Source organism: Panthera onca, chromosome B3 (assembly GCF_046562875.1).
Source record: "Panthera onca isolate mPanOnc1 chromosome B3, mPanOnc1 haplotype 2, whole genome shotgun sequence".
In the NCBI taxonomy this organism is placed as follows: domain Eukaryota; kingdom Metazoa; phylum Chordata; class Mammalia; order Carnivora; family Felidae; genus Panthera; species Panthera onca.
In genome coordinates this window covers 72,847,174-72,867,912 of record NC_138344.1, presented here as the reverse complement: position 1 = coordinate 72,867,912, position 20,739 = coordinate 72,847,174, and the positions used below count along the sequence as shown (strand labels likewise).

The window sequence follows — 20,739 nt, the reverse complement described above, 5'->3', positions numbered from 1 at the left end:
TTGGTGTGTGTGTGTCTCTGTGTGTTGTTAGTAACTGTTAATAAGCAACAACTAGATCTATTGTTTGAATAGGAGTTGGTTTGCAAAATGATATTCTAATTATATCATTTCTACTTCATTTTTTAACTGAAGCATTTCTGTTAAGATAATTTTTCCTTGTCAATTACTTGATTACCTTTGAGGTTAAGTGTAGGATTCTTTCCATTCATTTGTCAGTTTGTAGGATAATGAGCTGATTCGCCTCTAGGGTGACCAAACCATCCCTGCTTGCCTGAGATGGAGGCGTTTCTCAGGACAAACACCAAAATAGTCCCAAGCAAATCTCAGGCAACCAGGATAAACCCCTAAAAGTAAATAAGGAGGATTGTTTTAGGAACTCATGGATTTAAACATACTTGATGTGTTTTAGTTGATCGGATTCATGGTCTTATTGATGTGGGAATTGTCCCCTCTTTACCAGCAGAAATCTTTTCAGGGTGGCTCCTGAGCCTTTGTGACATGGCCTCTGTAACCTGTGATGGTTTCCTAGTTTTCTGGGAGGAGAAGATATTCTAGGCTCATTTATACACTTTCTTCCCCAGCGATGGAATCAACTATCTGTGATTAATGATAGATGTATTTTCTCCTTCCAGTTCTAATGTTCTTCTTATTTTACTGCAGTCATTAAGACATTTAGTGAAATGTAGAATAGAAAGAATAATATTGGAAATCTTTCTCTTTTTCAAGTTTTTAAGGGAATGCTTTTAGTATCTCACTTTGAAAACAAATTCAAAGATTCCCTTGTTCAGGGTAAGGAAGTTCCCTTTTCTTTGTAGTTTGTGAAGAGGTTTTAATTAGACATACATGTTAAACTTGACCAAATCACTTTTCTGCATTTAGTGAGATAATTTTATAGTTACTGTCTTTATGTGTGGTATGTTGCACTTATATTTAACCTTCCTCATACTCCTGGGGTGAATCTTAAATGATCATGGTGTATTAGTGTTACTTTTCAATATTCAATGCTGGTTTGATAATATTTGTAGGAGCAGTCATTGTTTTTAATAGGTGATATTGGTCTATAGTTGTACTTTGTCATCTACCTTTGTTTATTATTGTCATTGTGGTCCTCTTGGTCTCATAAAATGTGTTGAGTAGTAGTCTTCCTGTTTTTATTTTTCTCAGTAGTCAGGAATGGAAATTATTGGTCTTGGGTTTGATGTAACTTGCCTGTGAAACACCATGTTTTTTTTAGAGTTTTAAATTTCTTTAATTTGCCTGTAAATTCAAGTTTTCAATTTTTCTTTCCAGTTTTGTTGGATGACAAATTTTAGAAAGTCTTACTTTTTGTTTAAGTTTTTAATTAATTTGTATGGATTTATTCCTGCCTTCTTATGATTATTTAAATTTTTACTGTGTCTGTAGCTGCAGTCTTCCTTTACACAATATTTTTCTATGTTCTTTATTTCCTTGATAAATTTTATTAGAGAATGGTCCATTTTCTAATTATTTTCAAAGAACCATTTTAAATGGATTCTTTCCTTTGCTTCTTTGTCTCTACTGCCTTAATTCTAGCACTGATTATTACTATTTTTATCCTCCTACTTTTGTTGTCTACTCTTACTCTCTTTTAAAACATTAAAAAAATCTTTTTTTATTTTTATTTATTTTTGAGACAGAGAGAAAGACAGAGACAGAGTGTGAGTGAGGTAAGGCCAGAAAAAAGGGAGACACAGAATCCGAAGCAGGCTCCAGGCTGTGAACTGCCAGCACAGAGCCCGACAGGAGGCTCGAACTCACAAACCGCGAGATCATGATCTGAGCCCAAGTGGGACACTTAACCGAGTGAGCCACCCAGGTGCCCCGAGGATTCTTTTTATTTGTATTTGTTATTTTTGTAATTTGGAAATTATTTGTTCATATCCATTGCATTTATTAAGATTGGTACAATTTTTCTCTAATTTCTTTGTAATAATGTTTTTAACGTTTATTCATTTTTGACACAGAGAGAGATAGAACATGAATGGGGGAGGGTCAGAGAGAGAGGGAGACACAGAATCCGAAACAGGCTCCAGGCTTTGAGCTGTCAGCACAGAGCCCGACGCGGGGCTCGAACTCACAGACCGCGAGATCATGACCTGAGCCGAAGTCGGATGCTTAACCGACTGAGCCACTCAGACGCCGCTGTAATATTTTTTAAAGGAGATTAAAAAGTTTGTTCGTAAAAGATCATTGTCCCAGACTCCACTACTGATTCTTAACCAGATAGGTAGGCAGCTGAATGTTTATTTTGGCAGCTCCTAAACTCCTTGAACTAATCATGTATCTGGGCTCTCACAATCCACCTCACTATCTCACTATCACCCTGATATATCTTTAAAAAGAAACCATAAACCTCTGTGGCTTTTTTCCAGGATGTTTCTGGGAAGTATTTCAGAAAACCCTGAAATCCTGGCGGCTGAAATTGTCACTCGGGAGAGTCACACATGGCATGAGTATCAAAGGATGAACCTTTATAACCACCGTTATAGAGGGAATCGTATCCAAAGGAATGAAAATGAAGTGGGGACCTTCTAATAAAGAGGTTTACAAGCCTGGGATTGGGTCTAAGGCAGGCATTGGGACAATTGCGCTTGCAGAAGAAGGAAAAGATTTGCTCACAGACTTCCCTAAACTTTAGGAGAATTTTAAAGAGATTCGGCCTCAACTACCTCAGTATTATTCAGGCTTCTAATTTTCATCCTTATTCCTTTTTTGTCCTAAGTTCAGGCCTCTCACCCACCCCCAGAGAGTGTCAGCATCTTCTCATTGTTCTGAGAGTTGTGTTAGTGGCACGATTGCCCCCTGGAGGCCAGACAGAGGAGCAGCCTCCTTAAAGTATTCTAGGCCAGTGGTTCTCAGGGCTGAGGGTACATTAGAATGGATTGAGGAGTTGTAACAAAAAGTGCTAGGTCCTGAACACCTAGACCGCTGGGGATGTGGGACACATTCTAGTATCACTTTATTAACATTTACACTTGAGTGAAAAACTAAAAATAAAATGAAAGCAACTGCTCTGAAATAAATCTAAACATATCCAGAAGCAAAATTACTCATAGTAAGTAGCAGGGTAAATAAAAGGTGTCAGGGGATAGAAAAAAGGAGATATTTTACCTGTAGGTTTACCTGTATGTTTACCAGTCTGGGAGGTAATCCGTTTTAGCAAATCTCCCCCTGGGACTTAGAGTTTGAGTGTGACAGATTTTTGGTGTATATTTGTGATGTGCCCACGAAGGTACTCATTTTCATATATAAGTTGATTGCTGATTATCCAAGTTGGCCTCCTAATTCTTAGACCTTACTTTTCACTGTTTTCCCTGGGTTCTGGTTGGCTGGAATATTAATAGGGGCCAACATCACTGAGCTCTCAACTGAAACTTGATCAAGAGCTTGACCTCAGTGCCAAGACTAGCATTATGAGAGTTCTACTTCAACACCAGCACTAATTTAAATTTTATATTTTCAAATCATAGCATCACAAAAATTAGAATTAAGGGCCTCATGAGGTCCTCTAGCCAAACTTCCTTATTTTCAACATCTGAAAAGTCATAAGAGCCTTTCAGTTTTGGTGAACAAGCAAGCAAGCAAACAAACAAACAAACAAACAAATATAAAGTACAGCTACTCTACTTTAGTACCTTCTTCTCTATCTTTATTGCCTGGCCCTCTCATACTCTGATCTCATGGGATACAAGAACTCTAAGAATTCTCAGTTTGCATTACCTGGGAATTCTTTCTATTTCTAATCATATACATAGAATTTTCCTTGCACTGTCTCTATCTAAAAGAAGCAAAACACTGTTAGTAGTCCTACTGACTTTGTCTAAGTTTTTTTCTGGGAGTTTTTATTTATGGATGTAGAAACATAGTGGATGTAGAACAGTTGGGAACAGGTGGAAGGAAGAGAGAAACACCTTGAAATACCTGTCAGGTCTGTGCCCGATGGCGAGACTTTAAGTTATAAAGTGACTTTCTGCATGATCCTGACTTCCTGGTGTGCATCAGGGAAGGAAAGCTGGCAGTGTTTCTAGATACAGCTCTATCTGCTCTATATTAAGGGTTAACAGAAATCCGGACTTTAAGGATACTGCTAGTGAAGTCTTAGAAGGAAGCAAAGAATATGTCATTGGGAACTGGAGGAAGGGAATCCATGTCAAGAGTTGCAGAAAAATTTTGAAATTGCCTCCTATAGTTACACGGAAGCTGAACTCGGTTGTAGAGTTGGGGAGATTTCAAGCAACGTATGAAGGTTCCACCTGGTTTCTTCTTGCTGCTGAAATGAAGAGAAGAGAGATAAATGGAGGAAAGAATTGTTAAACAAAATGGAACCAGGACTGGATGAATCTGAAAGTTCTCAATCTCTTCAAATGGAAAAAGGTGCTAAAATTAAGATAGAGTGAAAAAACTGACAGTGTGACTACATAACTTTTCATCAAAACCTCAGAAGGATTGAGGGGTGGGAGTATTCAGTCACATAAGGAGCTCTTTCAAGAGATTTGGATGTGACTCCCAAGCAAACGATAGGACTTCTAAGAAGCTTAAGAGATTGGTCCCTCAGCCATCAGAGCATGGGCCACAGGTGCAGTTTTTCTGGAAAGGACCTGTGGATGTGGCTTTTTTCGAAAAGAGTAAATTTCATTAAAACCACGGGAGACCCAGGAGGTGTTTGAGAAAATGATTTCAGCAGAAACACTACCAGCTTGGATTGAAAGGGACAGAATACAGAATAAAAGGAGGAGGTCAGACCCCTAAAACTCTACTGGCAGGAAGCAGGTTTATAAAACTACTCAACTGCATCCATGTGTTACCTTTCGTGAAAGAAAAGGGATGACTCTGAGGGCAGATGTAAAAGCCAACGGATCACCGTTGAGAATTATTTCCAGGCCTTAAATCGAATCAAGGAACTCCTACGGTTTGCCCAGCTTTATTTCTGCCTTTCATTTCCCCCTCTTTTGGACCCAAATGTCTATAGCTATTAACCTGTGCCTTCCTGGTCATGTCTGATCTAACACTGTAATCTAGATGTGTTGGGGCAGGTCGCTTGTTTTGCAGCTTGACAGATGGAGAGGAATTGTGCCCCAGGAGCTGTACTTAACAGATGACACCCAGGAGCTGCATTTGGACTTGGACATCATTTATGATGTGATTTTGTAAGAGATCTGACTATATGAGATGAGACTCTTGGGTTCATTGGGAGTGTTTGTGAATGAATGTATTTTGCAAGTAGAAGGAATATTAATTAATCTTTGGGAGTCAGATGGTGAACTAAGGTAGAGAGATAAATTCCTGCCTCCTGGTGTCCATGCCTTTGGCTAATCCCTTCTTTTGAGTGTAGGAGGGACCTGTGACTTGCTTCTAACCAATATAATATGCAAAGGTGACGGGCTAGGCCTCTGCTTTTTTGTTACATTAGGAAAGTTTTCTGAATTAGCTAAGATGAGAGATTCTCCTTGCTGTCTTGGGGACATAGGCAGCATGTTGAAAAGGCCCAAAGAAAGTGCAGGAGACCACTAGGAACTCTGGGCAACCTCTAGGAAAAGAATTGTTTATGAGGATACATTGGAATGTGAGAAAGGACCTTGTAAACTATGAACAGTGATATAAATGTATTAGGCAGCTTTTAAGTTTTCAAAAGGAACAGATGATAGGTGTGGTATAAATATTTGTTGAATAAATGAATTAGAGGGTAAAATGCATTCTCAAAACAAAATTAATAAAAACAATGGTTAGCTGAACCATTGCCCCCTTTTAAAGTTATAATATTATTCCTTACTGAGTCTTATTATCTTTCACAAATCTGGGAGTTTTGTGTCTTCATTCTTCTTTTGTCCTAGATACATGTCTTGTTGAGAATAAAATCAGATGGAGAGTAAATGGAAGAGACACAGTGTCATGTGTAGGTGATAAATAACATCACTTACTTTTTTCATACATGCATCAGATCTTTATTCATTTGTTGAATAATTCAGACAAAGTGCTATGCTTCTTGATGATTTTATTCTGGTGGATAGACAGATAAAAAATATGCCATCAAATATATAATGATGTCTGCTAATGATGACTGCCATGAAAAAAATGTGAGACAGGGTAAGGGGAAAGAGGGATGTGTTGCTTGAGTACTAACTATATAGGGTTGAAGGAAAGACGTCTATGATGAGGTAGCATTTGAGCAGTGATCTGAATGATGGGTGAAGGCAACATTTGAAGCAAGACTACTCTTGTAAAAATATCCAGAGGTGGAAGCCTGCTTGGGGCACTCAAGGAACTATTCTAGGGGGTAAGAGTGATCCCAGTAGAGGAAGAAAGGTGGAGGAAGTGGGAAATATTCAGTAAACTTGAGAGTCTTCTACTTGTCATGTTCTGTGTCATGTTGGGAATATTGAGGTGAAAGAGACATAATCCTTGCTCTCAAGAAATTGAGTATCCTAGAGGAAGCAGGCAATAAATACAAAATTATGTAAGGAGATAAGTGCTATTCTTATAGATAAGTACAAATTTCATAGGGGGCCAGAGGAGAGAGACTTTAAATTTGCCCAGAAGATCAAGGAAGGCTTGAGAGAGAACAAGTCAGAGGGCAATGAGGAGGAGGTGGTTATGAGGTTGGAAACTCCAAACAAAGAGAAGGGTAGAGGGAAGGATAGAGACGAGAGGTGTGTTAACTCATGATATTTCCTGAATTCAGTATTTTGGTAATTCCAGGTCTATGTTGGTGACAGATGTGTCAGGAGATGAGGCAGCTAAATGCGAGTCATATGTAGGCTTGTGCCAGGCTAAGTCTAAAGAACTGTGAGAAGTGAAGTAAAATACCTAAATCTGCCTTTTACGCAGAGCTGTAAGGTAAGACAGTATCACTAATTAAAACAAGAAAATATGGAGGCAGAAGAGCATGAAGTAGGGGAGGTGAAAAGATTATGGGTTTTAGACTTACACATTTTATATTGCTCAAGGGTCATCTGACCCAAAGGCTGTGGGCTGCATACATAGGTCTGGAGCAAAATCAAGGTTAGAGGCATAGTCACTGGCACACAGGTATTAGTTTCTCTGTCCAGGTGTGGACAGAGAATTAGACTAAGGTTGGAGCCAGAAAAACAGCAACATTTAAGGCAGGAAATAGAGGAGAATTGACAACAGGAATCCCATAGTATCATTGACCTTACAGTGTTTTAAAGTTTTATTTATAAGCCTAACTGGCCAAGTGGAAAGTGAACTTATAGGAAATAATTATAGCTCATCTTTTTTTGTGTGTTTGTATTCCCAGAAACTGTCCCGGTGCTTTGTACATGGGATACTTAATGTATGTGTATTCAAATGAATTCATGAATAATTAATTAATGAAGGACTCTCTGGCTTGACGTTTCTGTTTGGTGCTTCCGTCTTTTAGTGTGACATTTCATAGCAATTGTTCTATGTGTCTTTTTATTTTCATTACTTTTTTTGTTGTACAAGGAACCCACATTTATTGAAGAAAAATTAGAAAAAGGAAAGCTAAAACAATTACCCTGAATTCCACTGCTGGGAATAACTATTATTAACATTTCATGTCTATCTTTTGGATCACTACTATAAATAGAAGTACAATGTGAGCCACATAAATATATTACATTTTTTAGTAGCCACATTGAAAGAAACTATAAATAAATATATAAAATTAATTTTAAAAATATATTTTATTTAACCTGGTAATCTCCAAATATCATTTCAACATTGGTTCATAAAACTATTAATAGGATTGTTTACATTCTTTTCTTTATACTAAGCCTTTGAAACTTTGTGTGTATTTTACACTCACAGCACATCTTAATTTGGATTCATCACAATCCCAGTGTTTAAGAGCCACGTTAGCTAGTGGGCCATGTATGGATAACACAGTTCAAAGTTCCTTTTGATGTATACATAATGATATGACTATACATAAAATTGTAATTCTCCCTCCACAACATGCAGGTCATAAGAAATCTATAGTTTTATAAGCATTTTATAATAAATGTTTAATTTTCAAACAGTTTTGGATTTACAGAAAAGTTTTGAAGATAGTACACATAATTTCCATACTGCATACCCAGTTTCCCTTACGATGAACATCTTAAAATAGTACATTTGCCACAATTAATAAATAATACTGATATATTATTGGCTACAGTTCATACTTCAGTAGTTTTACTTTGATTGCCTAAAGTTCTTCATCTCCTATGGAGTCCCCCAAGGAAACTACATTACATTTAGTTTTCATATCTCTTTAGGCTCCAGTTGGCTATGACAATATCTCAGATTTTTCTTCTTTTTTAAAATTTTTTTTCAAATTTAAGTTTAAATTTTATTTTATTTCTTGTAAACTTTTTTTTCATGTTTGTTATTTATTTTTGAGAGACAGAGACTGACAGAGCACAAGCGGGAGAGTGTCAGAGAGAGAGGGAGACCCGAATCAGAATCCGAAGTAGGCTTTGACTCTGAGCTGTCAGCACAGAACCAGCACAGTTGAAGCTACAAAGTGTGAGACCATGACCTGAGCCGAAGTCAGGTGCTAAACCGACTGAGCCACGCAGGTGTCCTAAAGTTTATTTTATTTTAGAGAGAAAAAGAGCAATGAGCAGAGGACAGAGGCTGAGAGAGAGAGAGAGAGAGAGAGAAAGAGAATTGCAAGCAGGCTCCATGCTCAGTGTTGAGCCCAATGCAGGCTCATTCCCACAATTCTGAGATCATGACCAGAGTCAAAATCAGGAGTTGGATGCTCTGGGAATGCACGCTGGTGCAGCCACTCTGGAAAACAGTATGGAGGGTTCCTCAAAAATCTAAAAATAGAACTACCCTATGACCCAGCAATTGCACTACTAGGCATTTATCCACGGGATACAGGTGTGCTGTTTCGAAGGGACACATGCACCCCCATGTTTATAGCAGCACTATCGACAATAGCCAAAGTATGGAAAGAGCCCAAATGTCCATCGATGGAGGAATGGATAAAGAAAATGTGGTATATACATACAATGGAGTATTACTCGGCAATCAAAAAGAATGAAATCTTGCCAGTTGCAACTACGTGGATGGAACTGGAGGGTATTATGCTAAGTGAAATTAGTCAGAGAAAGACAAAAATCATAAGACATCACTCATTTGAGGACTTTAAGAGACAAAACAGATGAGCATAAGGGTAGGGAAACAAAAATAATATAAAAACAGGGAGGGGGACAAAACAGAAGAGACTCATAAATATGGAGAACAAACTGAGGGTTACTAGAATGTTTGTGGGAGGGGGGGTGGGCTGAATGCATAAGGGGCACTAAGGGAGCTACTCCTGAAATCATCATTGCACTATATGCTAACTAATTTGGATGTAAATTTTAAAAAATAATAAAAAAAAAAGAGTTGGATGCTAAACCAACTGAGGTACCCAGTCACTCCTCATTTTTCTTATTTTTGATGATCTTGAAAATTTTTAGGAGCATTGGTTAGACGCTTTGCAGAATGTCCCTCAATTAGGATTTTTCTGATGATTTCCTCATGATTAGACTGGGGTTATGGGTTTTGGGGAGGAAGATCACAGAGGTAACATGCCATTTCTCTTCACGTCATATCAAGGTGACATGCTATCAACATCTCTGGTGATGTTGACCATGATCAGCAAGCTAGGCTGGTATTTGACAGGTTTCTCCACCGTTGCTCGTTTTCATTTTTTAAAAAACAATCTATTCATTCATTTTGAGAGAGAGAGAGAGAGAGATAGTGAGCAGAGGAGGTACAGAAAGGTAGGGAGAGAGAGAATCCTAAGGAGGCTCTACACTGACAGTCCAGAGCTCAGTCTCCCAAGCTGTGAGATTGTGACCTGAGCCAAAATCAAGAGTCAGATGCTTAATGGATTGAGTGACCCAGGTGCCCCAATCCACTGTTGCTCTTTTGTCACCCTTTCCATACTGTCCCTTTTGGAAGGAACTCACTACGTGCAGCCCACACTTGAGGAGTTGGAAATGTGGAGTATCTATATAAATTATTTAGAATTCTAAAGCATGGGAAGTTTGTCTGTTCTGCCTCACTTATTTATTCAATAATTTATTTATATCAGTGACTCATGGATATTTATTTTATACTTTGGGTTATTACTCAACATGACTTTATTTTGTTGCTTCAATTGTTCCAGCTTTGGCCACAGAGAGCTTTTTTAGTTGACTCTGATGTCCCCTAACATAGCCCCATCATAGGTGGTAGTGGTTCTTTTCTTTTTTTTCTTCCTTCCTTCCTTCCTTCCTTCCTTCCTTCCTTCTTTCCTTCCTTCTTTCCTTTCCTTTCCTTTCCTTTCCTTTCCTTTCCTTTCCCTTTCTTCTTTCTTTCTTTCTTTCTTTCTTTCTTTCTTTCTTTCTTTCTTTCTTTCTTTCTCTTTTAACACTTCAAAATACTTCAGATTCATCTGGCATATTCCCTGTCCCAGCCCTAGAATCAGCCATTTCTCCAAGGAACGCTGGTTCCTGGTATTGAAAACTGGTATTAGAACCCAAGATACGAGATCTAGGCATGCTCATTGCTTCTGGGCTATCCTCAGAAACATCAAAGATGTGACCTAGATTTTGAGAGACGGTGAGTTCAAAAGGTAGAAATGGGGAGGAAACATATTTCTGGAGAAGCAACTAGCAGGAGCAGGATTTGAGATTTGGGAAAAGGACAGTCTCACAAGGAATCCAGAAGTCTTAAGCAAACAAGATTCTTTGGAGGGACACAGTAGGGAGATTAATCTGGCAGCATTAAGCAAGGTGACCCTGAGCAGAAGAGTCTGAAAGGGGAGAGAACAGTTAAATGTTCAGTGTAATAACAGGTACAGTGTTAAATTTGTCCCTCCCCCTTACCACCCTGGATGATGTGGGAGGAAAGGGCTGAACAACTGATCTAATCTGGACAGTCTGAGGAGTTGTAACCTGTCTCCCCTGCAGCAAGCCAGGAGTTTTAAAAAGTAGTATTGAACTATTTTGTTTGGTTAATTTGTTTCACCCAATGTTGTCTATATTAGTGTTTCTAGTTAGGTCTCTTTTGATTGCAAGTGATAGAAAGCCCTTTAGGTTGTTCTCTATCATTTAGAGTCTGTTATGATTTGTTCCCCTCTCTCCTTTTTTTCCTTTATCCCCTTCCTATATGTTCACCTGTTTTCTTTCTTAAATTCCACATATGAGTGAGGTAATATGGTATTTGTCTTTCTCTGAGTGACTTTTTTCACTTAGCGTAATACATTCTAGCTCCATCCACATCGTCACAAATGGCAAGATTTCTTTTTTCTTTTTTCTTTTTTTCTTGATGTCTGAATAATATTCAATTGTATATGTCTACCATCTCTCGTTTACCCATTCTTCAGTCGATGGACATTTGGGCTCTTTCCATAGATTGACTATTGTGATAATGCTGCTATAAACATCAGTGTCCAGGTATCCCTTCAAATCTGTATTTTGTATGCTGGATCATAGGGTAGTTCTAGTTTTAACTTTTGGGGAACCTCCATATTGTTCTCCAGAGTGGCTGCACCAGTTTGCATCCCCACCAAAAGTGCAAGAGGGCTCCCCTTCCCTCACATCCTTGCCAACACCTGTTGTTTCTTGTGTTATTAATTTTAGCCATTCAGACAGGTGTGAAGTGGTATCTCATTGTGGTTTGATTTGTATTTCCCTGATGATGAGTGATGTTGAGCCTCTTTTCATGTGTCTGTTAGCCATCTGGACATCTTCATTGGGAAAGTGCCTGTTCGTGTCTTCTGCTCATTTCTTAACTGGATTATTTGTTTTTGGGGGTGTTGAGTTGATTAAGTTCTTTATAGATTTTGGATACTAACCCTTTACCAGATATGTCATTTGCAAATATCTTCTTCCATTTCATAGATTTTGTTGATTGTTTCCTGTGCTGTGCAGAAGCTTTTTATCTTGATGAAGTCTCGAAGGTTCATGTTTCATTTTGTTGCCCTGGATCTGGCAATGTGTCCACTAAGAGGTTGCCACAGCTGATGTCACAGAGGTTTCTGCCTGTATTCTCCTGTTGGATTTTGATGGTTTCCTATCTCACATTTAGGTCTTACATCCGTTTTGAATTTATTTTGTGTGTGGTCCAGAAAGTGGTCCAATTTCGTTCTGCAGGTTGCATCAGTCTTCCCAACACCATTTGTTGAAGAGACTATTTTTTTCATTGGACATTCTTTCCTGCTTTGTCACAGGAGTTGACCATATAGTTGTGGGTTCATTTCTGGATTATTTATTCTGTTCCACTGATCTATGTTTTTGTGCCAGTGCCATACTGTCCTGATGACTATAGCTTTGTAATATACCTTGAAGTCCAGAATAGTGATGCCTCTACTTTGCTTTTCTATTTTCAGGATTGCCTGGCTATTTGGGGTCTTCTGTGATCCACACAAATTTTAGAATTGATTGTTCTAGCTCTGTGAAAAATGCTGGGGTATTTTGATAGGGATTGCATTAACACACATGCCCTTCACTGGCGGACTTCCCTTCCTTGTCATTGTTCCCACTGCCCTTGCTTTGCATCCTGGGATCACCTCCCAACTAAACGACTTGTACTTGAATCCTTATCATCTTCTGGAGGAACACAAGTGAAGACAGTGTGGGTGTACAACTGAAAAATCCCAAGTAGCTCTCTAATCACTGCAGAGTCCAGACCTCAAACAATGTTAAGGGATCTCGGTTTCATTCTCTCTCTTTTCAGGATCATGCTCTTCCTTTGTGGTGGGAAGAGGGCTGCTAACAGCTGTAGGGTTATATCCTAGCCTCTTCCATCCCCAGCCGTATTCCCAAGAGTTTCATATTAAGTTTTGGGATGTAGACTTGGGGCAGGTACCCATTCTTGAAACAATCATTGTGGTCAGAGAGATGAATTATGTTAATTGGTCAGGGAGTCCAAGGCTGGGGTCAGCCCATCTAAACCTCAACATGGGGTAGGAGGATGCGTGGCTTGGTTATCCAGGGAAAATCCAGGTGTGGTCACCAGACAAGGAGGGATGGATGTTGGGTAGCAGAAGAGACAGATGCATATCCTGATTGGTTATGGGATTATGCGATGAAAATACTCGTGAGACTGGGATTTTGTAACCACATCTCTTCTTTTGATACCAGATGTGGAAAGATTGTTGCTAGAACATTCATCAACTTCCTCTCTAGACCCACCAATGCCACCCACCCTGCCTTCTGTTTACCTTTTCCTGTTCTGTGGGTTGTTTTCTCCTAAGCTCCTGGAGCAGGTGGCTGTTTCATGCTGAGCCCAGGGGGTTTTTGTAAGGCTCTCCCCGTCACTCCTCTCACCGTGCAGCTTCTCCAACAGCACAGAAATAGACGCCTGAGTCTGTAGGCATCAAGCCTGTGATGGTGAGACTTAGGGCTTTGTTTCCTTTCTGATGAGATACAGAATATCGTCCTTTCTTGGTGTTTGTGCTAGTAGAATAAAGATTAATGATTTCAGTCATCTTTCCATTGGGAAGCTGTCGAAACCAGCTCATCACATAGTAAGTATAGCTGAGTGTGAAACTACAGTGCAAGGTCACAGATTCTCCCTCTTGTTTATTCACTGTACCTGGAGTTTGAGTGACACTCTGTGTATTGCTGGAACCTGTAGAAAAGAAGAAAAAATAACTTAGTTGTTGACATTGCTCCCAAGAAAGCTGTCACAAACAGCCCAGTTTTCACCCAGAAAACAAAGTGGAGAAAGGCACAGTCAAGTTATCTTCTAACTTCTTGCCCAAACCTCCTCCCTTGGGCCCCGGCTGCAGGGGTGGTGGGCTCCTTACCGAAGAGGATGAAGGCCACCACTGTGCACAAGAGAGCAGGCAGTCCAGACTGCATGTTGGGGCCCTTCCTGCTGGTGAAATGGCTCTTGTTCTGCCTGCCACCTTTCAGGCCCTTTGCAGTGTCCCTGGAGCTGGGTGGCTCTGTGGTCTTGCTTCTATAAAGCTGGCAGCGGGCCTCCTGCATACGTAAGTTTAGTCACACTTCCTGCTGTCTGTGTCTGCTTCCTGCCTCTCTTCCTCCAGGCCTCTCTTGTCTAATTGATTGACAACATGTCATGTGTGATTTATCATGAAATTTGTCCAATGTGGACATAACCAAAAGGGAGAAGTAGACATAAAATCCAATCATAATCTCATTACCCAGGGGTAAATGCTATTAACATTTTGTTGCATTTCTTTCCGTATTTTTAATGCAAATATGCATACTCTCGTGGAATTGGGATCAAGTTAAAAAAACTTTTTTGTGTTGAACATAATGTGTATGAATATGCCACCATGTCATTCAATTGTACGTGAAAATGTGATTTTTACAGCTTCACACTACTCTGCTGTGTAAGTGCAATTTGTTTCAACATCATTGTTTGACATTGTATTGTTTACTTTTTGGACTATTTTAAATAACGATCGGTGGGCATTGTAAATATAAGTCTTTGCATTTCTGAAAATTTATATTTATGTTAACCTTGCTATTTCAAAGCTTTTAATTACGGAAAACTCAAACATCTACCAGAGAGAAGAGTGCAATCAAAGAGCGCGTATTCATTGTGTAGGTTGCACAATTATCAAGTCTTGGCCAATCTCACTCATCTACACTAGTATCACCCTGAACATCTATACCTCTTCCAGTTCTGGTTCAATTAAAGCAAATCCCAGACATCATGTGGTTGTGTACTTTACTCAGAGACATGTAATGTCAGATTGTCTTCTCGGGTGTGTGTGTGTATGTGTGTTGTTAGTGACAGTTGATAAGCTATGTCTAGATTTGCAAAATAATGACATTCTAATTATATCATTTCTACTTCATTTATTTATTTTATTTATTTTTTAACGTTTACTTATTTTTAAGAGACAGAGAGAGACAGAGAACGAGCAGGGAAGGGCAGAGAGAGAGGGAGACACAGAATCTGAAGCAGGCTACAGGCTCTGAACTGTCAGCACAGAGCCTGACACAGGGCTCAAACCCACGAACCCTGAGATCATGACCTGAGCCGAAATCGGATGCTTAACTGACTGAGCCACCCAGGCGCCCCTCTACTTCATCTATTAACTGAAGTATTTCTATGAAGATAATGTTTTCTTGTCAAATAATTGGTTAACTTTGAGGTTAAGTGTAAGATACTTTCCGTTCATTTATCAGTTTGTAGGATAATGAGCTGATTCCCCTCAAGGGTGACCAAACCATCCCTGCTTGCCTGAGATGGAGCCATTTCTCAGGACAAACACCAAAATAGTCCCAAGAAAATCCCAGGCAACCAGGATAAATCCCCAAAAGTAATCAAAGAGGACTCTTTTCGGAACTCATGGATTATAACATACTTGATGTGTTTTAGTTGGTTGGATTCATGGTCTCAGTGATGTGGGAATTGTCCCATCTTTACCAGCAGAAATCTTTTCAGGCTGGCTCCTGAGCCTTTGTGACGTGGCCTCTGTAATCTATGATAGCTTCCTAGTTTTCTGGGAGGAGAACACATTCTAGGCTCACTTGTACACTTTTCCTCTTCCAGAAACGGAATCAGCTATCTGTGATTAATGATAGATATGTTTTCTCCTTCCAGTTCTAATGTGTTTATTATTTTACTGTAGTTGTTAAGACATTTATTGAAATATAGAATAGAAAGAATAATATTGGAAGTCTTTGTATTTTTCAAATTTTTAAGGGAATGCTTTTAACATGTCCCTTTGAAAACAAATTCAAAGATTACCTAGGTCAGGTTAAGGAAGTTCCCTTTTATTCCTAGTTTGTGAAGAGATGTTAATGAGAAATAATGTTAGACTTGACCAAATCTCTTTTCTGCATTTAGTGAGAGAATTTTATAGTGAATACCATTGATGTGCGGTATGTTGTACTAATATTAAAACTTCCTCATAGTCCTGAGATGAATTCCAAATGATCTTAGTGTATTAGTATTACTTTTTAATATCCAATGCTGGTTTGATAATATTTTTAGAAGCAGTCATTGCTTTTCATAAGTAACATTCATCTATAATTGTTCTTTGACATCCATCTTTGTTTATTTATGTCATTGTGGTTCTCTTGGTCTCACACAATGTGTTCAGTAGTAGTCTTGCTATTTTTGTTTTTCTCAGTACTCAGGTATAGGAATTATTGGTCTTGGGTTTGATGTAACTTGCCTGTGAAAACATATGTATGTATAGAGATTTAAATTTCTAAAAAAAAAAAAAAATTTCTTTAATGTGCATTTAATTCAACTTTTCATTTTTTTTCAGTTTTGCTAGATGATAATTTTTAGAAAGTTTTACATTTTGTTCAAGTTTTCAAATTAATTTGTGTGGACTTATTCCTTGCTTGTTCTTATAATTATTTAAATTTTTACTGTGTCTGTAGTTACAATTTTCCTTTACATCATGTTTTTCTATCTTCTTAATTTTCTTGATAAATCTATCAGAGATTTGCCCATTTTTTAATTCTTTCAAAAGAACCATTTTAAATGGATTCTTTCCTTTGCTTCTTTGGCTTTATTGCCTTCATCTTAGCACTGATTATGACTATTTTTGTCCTCCTACTTTTGCTTACTCTTACTCTCTCTTAAAACTTTCTGGTTCAATGCTTAGGTCATTACTTTCAGTGTTTTAGTTTTTATATATTTTCAAGTTATAAAAAGTTCTCTGTGTGCTGCTTAGGTTCATTGCTCAAGTTTAAAATTTACACTTTTCATGACAGTTTTGTTGTAAATATTTTAACAATTCTGTTATAATTATTTTCTTGTTCATAAATATTTTTTTTTAAGTTTATTGATTTATTTTGAGTGAGAGAGAGAAAGCTGGGGAGGGGTAGCGAGAAAGGGAGAGAGAGAATCCCAAGCAGACTCCTCGCTGTCAGTGCAGAGCCTGACACAGGGCTCGAACTCATGAAGCTGAGCTGAAATCATGACCTGAGATTATGACCTGAGTTGAAATCCAGACTTGGACACTAAGCCAACTGAGCCACTCAGGTGCCCCTTGTTCGTAAATTACTTAGGAGTGCATTTCTTTTTATTTAAAGTTGACTTTTTATGGATAATATCTAACTTTATTCATTATAGTAAAAACACATGACCTATATGATATTGATTCTTGAATACTTATTGAGATTTGTTTTCTTGTGGTCAATATTTCTGATTATTTCTTCTTTAAAATTTTTTTACATTTATTTATTTTTGAGACACAGAGAACGAAAGCAGAGACAAGACAGAAAGAGAAGGAGACACAGATCTGAAGCAGGTGCCAGGCACTGAGCTCTCAGCACAGAGCCCAAAGTGGGGCTCAAACCCACACATAGTGATCATGACCTGAACCAAAGTCTAGCACTTAACGGACTGAGCCACCCAGGTGCCACTATTTCTGATTCTTTCTTTCTTTCTTCTTAAAAATTTTAAAAAATGTTTATTTATCTTGACAGAGAGAGACAGAGCATGAATGGGGGAGGAGTAGAGAGGGAGAAGGAGACACAAAATCTGAAGCAGGCTCCAAGCTCCAGGCTCTGAGCTGTCAGCATAGAGCCCAGTGCAGGGTTTGAACCCACAAACGGTGAGATCATGACCTGAGCTGAAGTCAGACGCTTAACCAACTGAGCCACCCAGACGCCCCTATCTCTGATTATTTCTTAAGGATAGATTTCTGAATAAGAATTGTTGAGTGCAGTAACTTTATATATAGTAACAAATTACCCTTCCAATGATTGTACAAATTGACATTTCTATAGTATTTTCTAAGAGTTTTGTTTCATGACATCAGCATCTAATGATTTAAAAATATTATTTAACAATTTGTAGAGAAAAAAATATTATATCCTTGTTTTATAATGCATTTTTTCATCGTGAGGTTGGATTCTTTTCATATTTGTGCTTTTTTTTTAATTTGGAAATTATTTGTTCATATCCATTGCATTTTTAAAAATTGGTATAATTTTTCTTGAGTTTCTTTGTAAAAATGTTCTATTTTTTAAGGATATTAAACAGCTTTGTTCATAAACGATCATTATCCCAGAGTCCATTAGGATTCTTAGCCAGATAGGTAAGCAGCTGAATGTTTATTTTGACAGTTCCTGAGCTCCTTGAACTAATCATGTTCCTGGGCCCTCCCAACCCCACAACTCGCCATTACCCTGATGTATCTTAACATACAAACCACAGAAGATCCGTGGCCTTTATCCAGGTTGTTTCTGAGAACTATTTCAGAAAACTCTGAGATCCTGGCTGCTGAAATTGTCATTCCAGAAGAGTCAAAGATGACATGAGTACCAATGGGTACACGTAAAGCTTAGGGTGACCCGCTCAAGATAAGTAACAAGTTCTCCTGACCAAGTTATTCTGACAGGGGTTTGTTATGTTATTCATAAAGGATGAATCTTTATAACCATTGTTATAAAGTGCATCTTACCCAAAGGCATGATAATGAAATGGGGAGCTTCTCCCAATGGAGAGGTTTACAAGCCTGGGATTGGGTAGAAGACAGGCTTTGGGAAAATTGTGCTTGCAGGAGAAGGAAAGAGTTGCTCACAGAGTTTCCTAAGGTTTCAGAGAATTTTAAAGAGATTCGGCCTCAATTACCTCAATATTATTCAGGCTTCTAATTTTCATCCTTATTCCTTTTTTGTCCTAAGTTCAGGCCTCTCACCCACCCCCAGAGAGTGTCAGCATCTTCTCATTGTTCTGAGAGTTGTGTTAGTGGCAGGATTGCCCCCTGGAGGCCAGAGAGAGGAGCAGCCGCCTTAAAATATTCTAGGCCTGTGTTTCTCAGGGCTGGGGGGACGTTAGAAGAAACTGAGGGGTTGTAACAAAGAGTGCTCAGTCCTGAGCACCTAGACCACTGGGGAGGTGGGGACACATTCCAGTATCACCACATTAAGGTTTAACCTTGAGTAAAACAATAAGATGGAAATGAAAGCAACTGCTCTGAAATAAATCTAAACATACCCAGAAGCAGAATTACTAGTTGTAAGTAGCAGGGTGAATAAAAGATGTCGGGGGATGGGAAAAGGAGATCTTTTACCTGTAGGTTTACCTGTATGTTTACCAGTCTGGGAGGTAATCCATTTTAGCAAATCTCCCCCTGGAACTTGGAGTTTGAGTGTGACAGATTTTTGGTGTGTATTTGTGATGTGCCCATGAAGGTGCTCATTTTCATATATAAGTTGACAGCTGATTACCCAATTGGCCTCCTAATCCTTAGACCTTACTTTTCACTCAGTTCTGGGTGGCTGGAATATTAGTAGGGGCCAAAATCACTGAGCTCTCAACTGAAAGTTGATGAAGAGCTTGACCTCAGTGCCAAGACTAGCATTTTGAGAGTTCTGCTTCAACACCAGCACTAATTTAAACTTTATCTTTTCAAATCAGAGAACCACAGAATAAAATTTTAAGATTTGCCTGGGTGCATTTCAGCAAGTCCTTTCTACCTTTCATCTCCCCCTCTTTTGAAGCCAAATGTCTATAGCGATTAACCTGTGCCTTCCTGGTCATGTCTGATTAACACTGTAATCTGGATGTGTGGGGGGTGGTCGCTTGTTTCACAGCTTGACAGATGGAGAGGAATTGTGCCCCAGGAGCTGTATTTAACAGATGACACCCAGGAGCTGCATTTGGACTTGGACATCATTTAGATGATGTGATTTTGTCTTTGAGTTGATGCTGTATGAGATGAGACTCGTGGGGTCTTTGTGATATGAATCATGGGGGTCAGATGGTGGACTGTCGTAGAAAGATAAATCCCTGCTGCCTGGTGTCCATGCCCTTGGATAATCCCTTCTTTTGAGTTTTGGAGGGACCTGTGACTTGCTTCTAACCAATACAATATGCAAAGGTGATGGGCTGTCCATCTGTTTTTATGTTACATTAGAAAAGATTCTGTCTTAGCTGACTGAAATGAGAGATTCTTCTTGCTGGCTTGATGACATAAGCAGCCATGTTGAAGAAGCCCAAAGAAAGTGCAGGAAACCGCCTGGAATTCAGGGCAACCTTAGGAAATAGTGGAGACCTCCAGGCGACAGTTGGTAAAAAGGCTGGGTCCTCAGTCATGTAGCTGCAAGGAAATGAATTGTGTCGGAAACCTGAATGAGCATGACAGTGGATTCTTTCATAGTCAGGCTTTTAGATGAAATATGCGGCCCAACTGACAACTTGATTGTAGCCTTGTGACACCCTGAGCAGATAACCAGCTAAGCTGGGCCCAAACTCTTGACCCATGGGATTGTGAGATAATAAATGTGTTTTGTTTTAAGCTACTAAATTTGTGATGATTTGTTACATAGCTATAGAGTACTAGTATGGCATGTGTCATTTATTCCAAAAAAATTTTAAAGATGTATAATTGTATATGTGTCCCATGCCAGCCAAAATGGGACCTAATGGCTGACCTATTGGTTTTGAGAAGTTTTCTCCTAGGTAACTTTTTTAATGTTTACTTATTTTTGAGAGAGAGTGAGAGCAAGCATGGGAGGGGCAGAGAGAGAGGGAGAGAGAGAATCCCAAGCAGACTCTGCACTGTCAGCTCAGAGCCCGATGTGGGGCTCAAACTCATAAACTATGAGATCATGATCTGAGCTGAAATCAAGAGTCAGACGCTTAACCAACTGAGCCACCCAGGAACCCCTCTCAGGTACTTTTTTGAAAAAGCTACAACAGGGATTGCCCACCAGCCACCATTTTATTTTATTTTATTTTATTTTATTTATTTTTAATTTTTTGATCAGTCACCATTTTAAAGTGTGATTGGTAACGGGGAGGTGTTTGAGTATAGGAGGA

General features: G+C 38.9%; 1 long non-coding RNA gene and 1 pseudogene across 1 annotated transcript in view; one reads left to right on the top strand and one right to left on the bottom strand.

Moving 5' to 3' along the window:
* The window catches only part of LOC144616677 (uncharacterized), a 301,629-nt gene that overhangs the window by 91,543 nt on the left and 189,347 nt on the right, over positions 1-20,739 (top strand). The window lies entirely within an intron of this gene.
* LOC144616586 (T cell receptor delta variable 1 pseudogene) lies at positions 13,292-13,961 on the bottom strand (annotated as a pseudogene).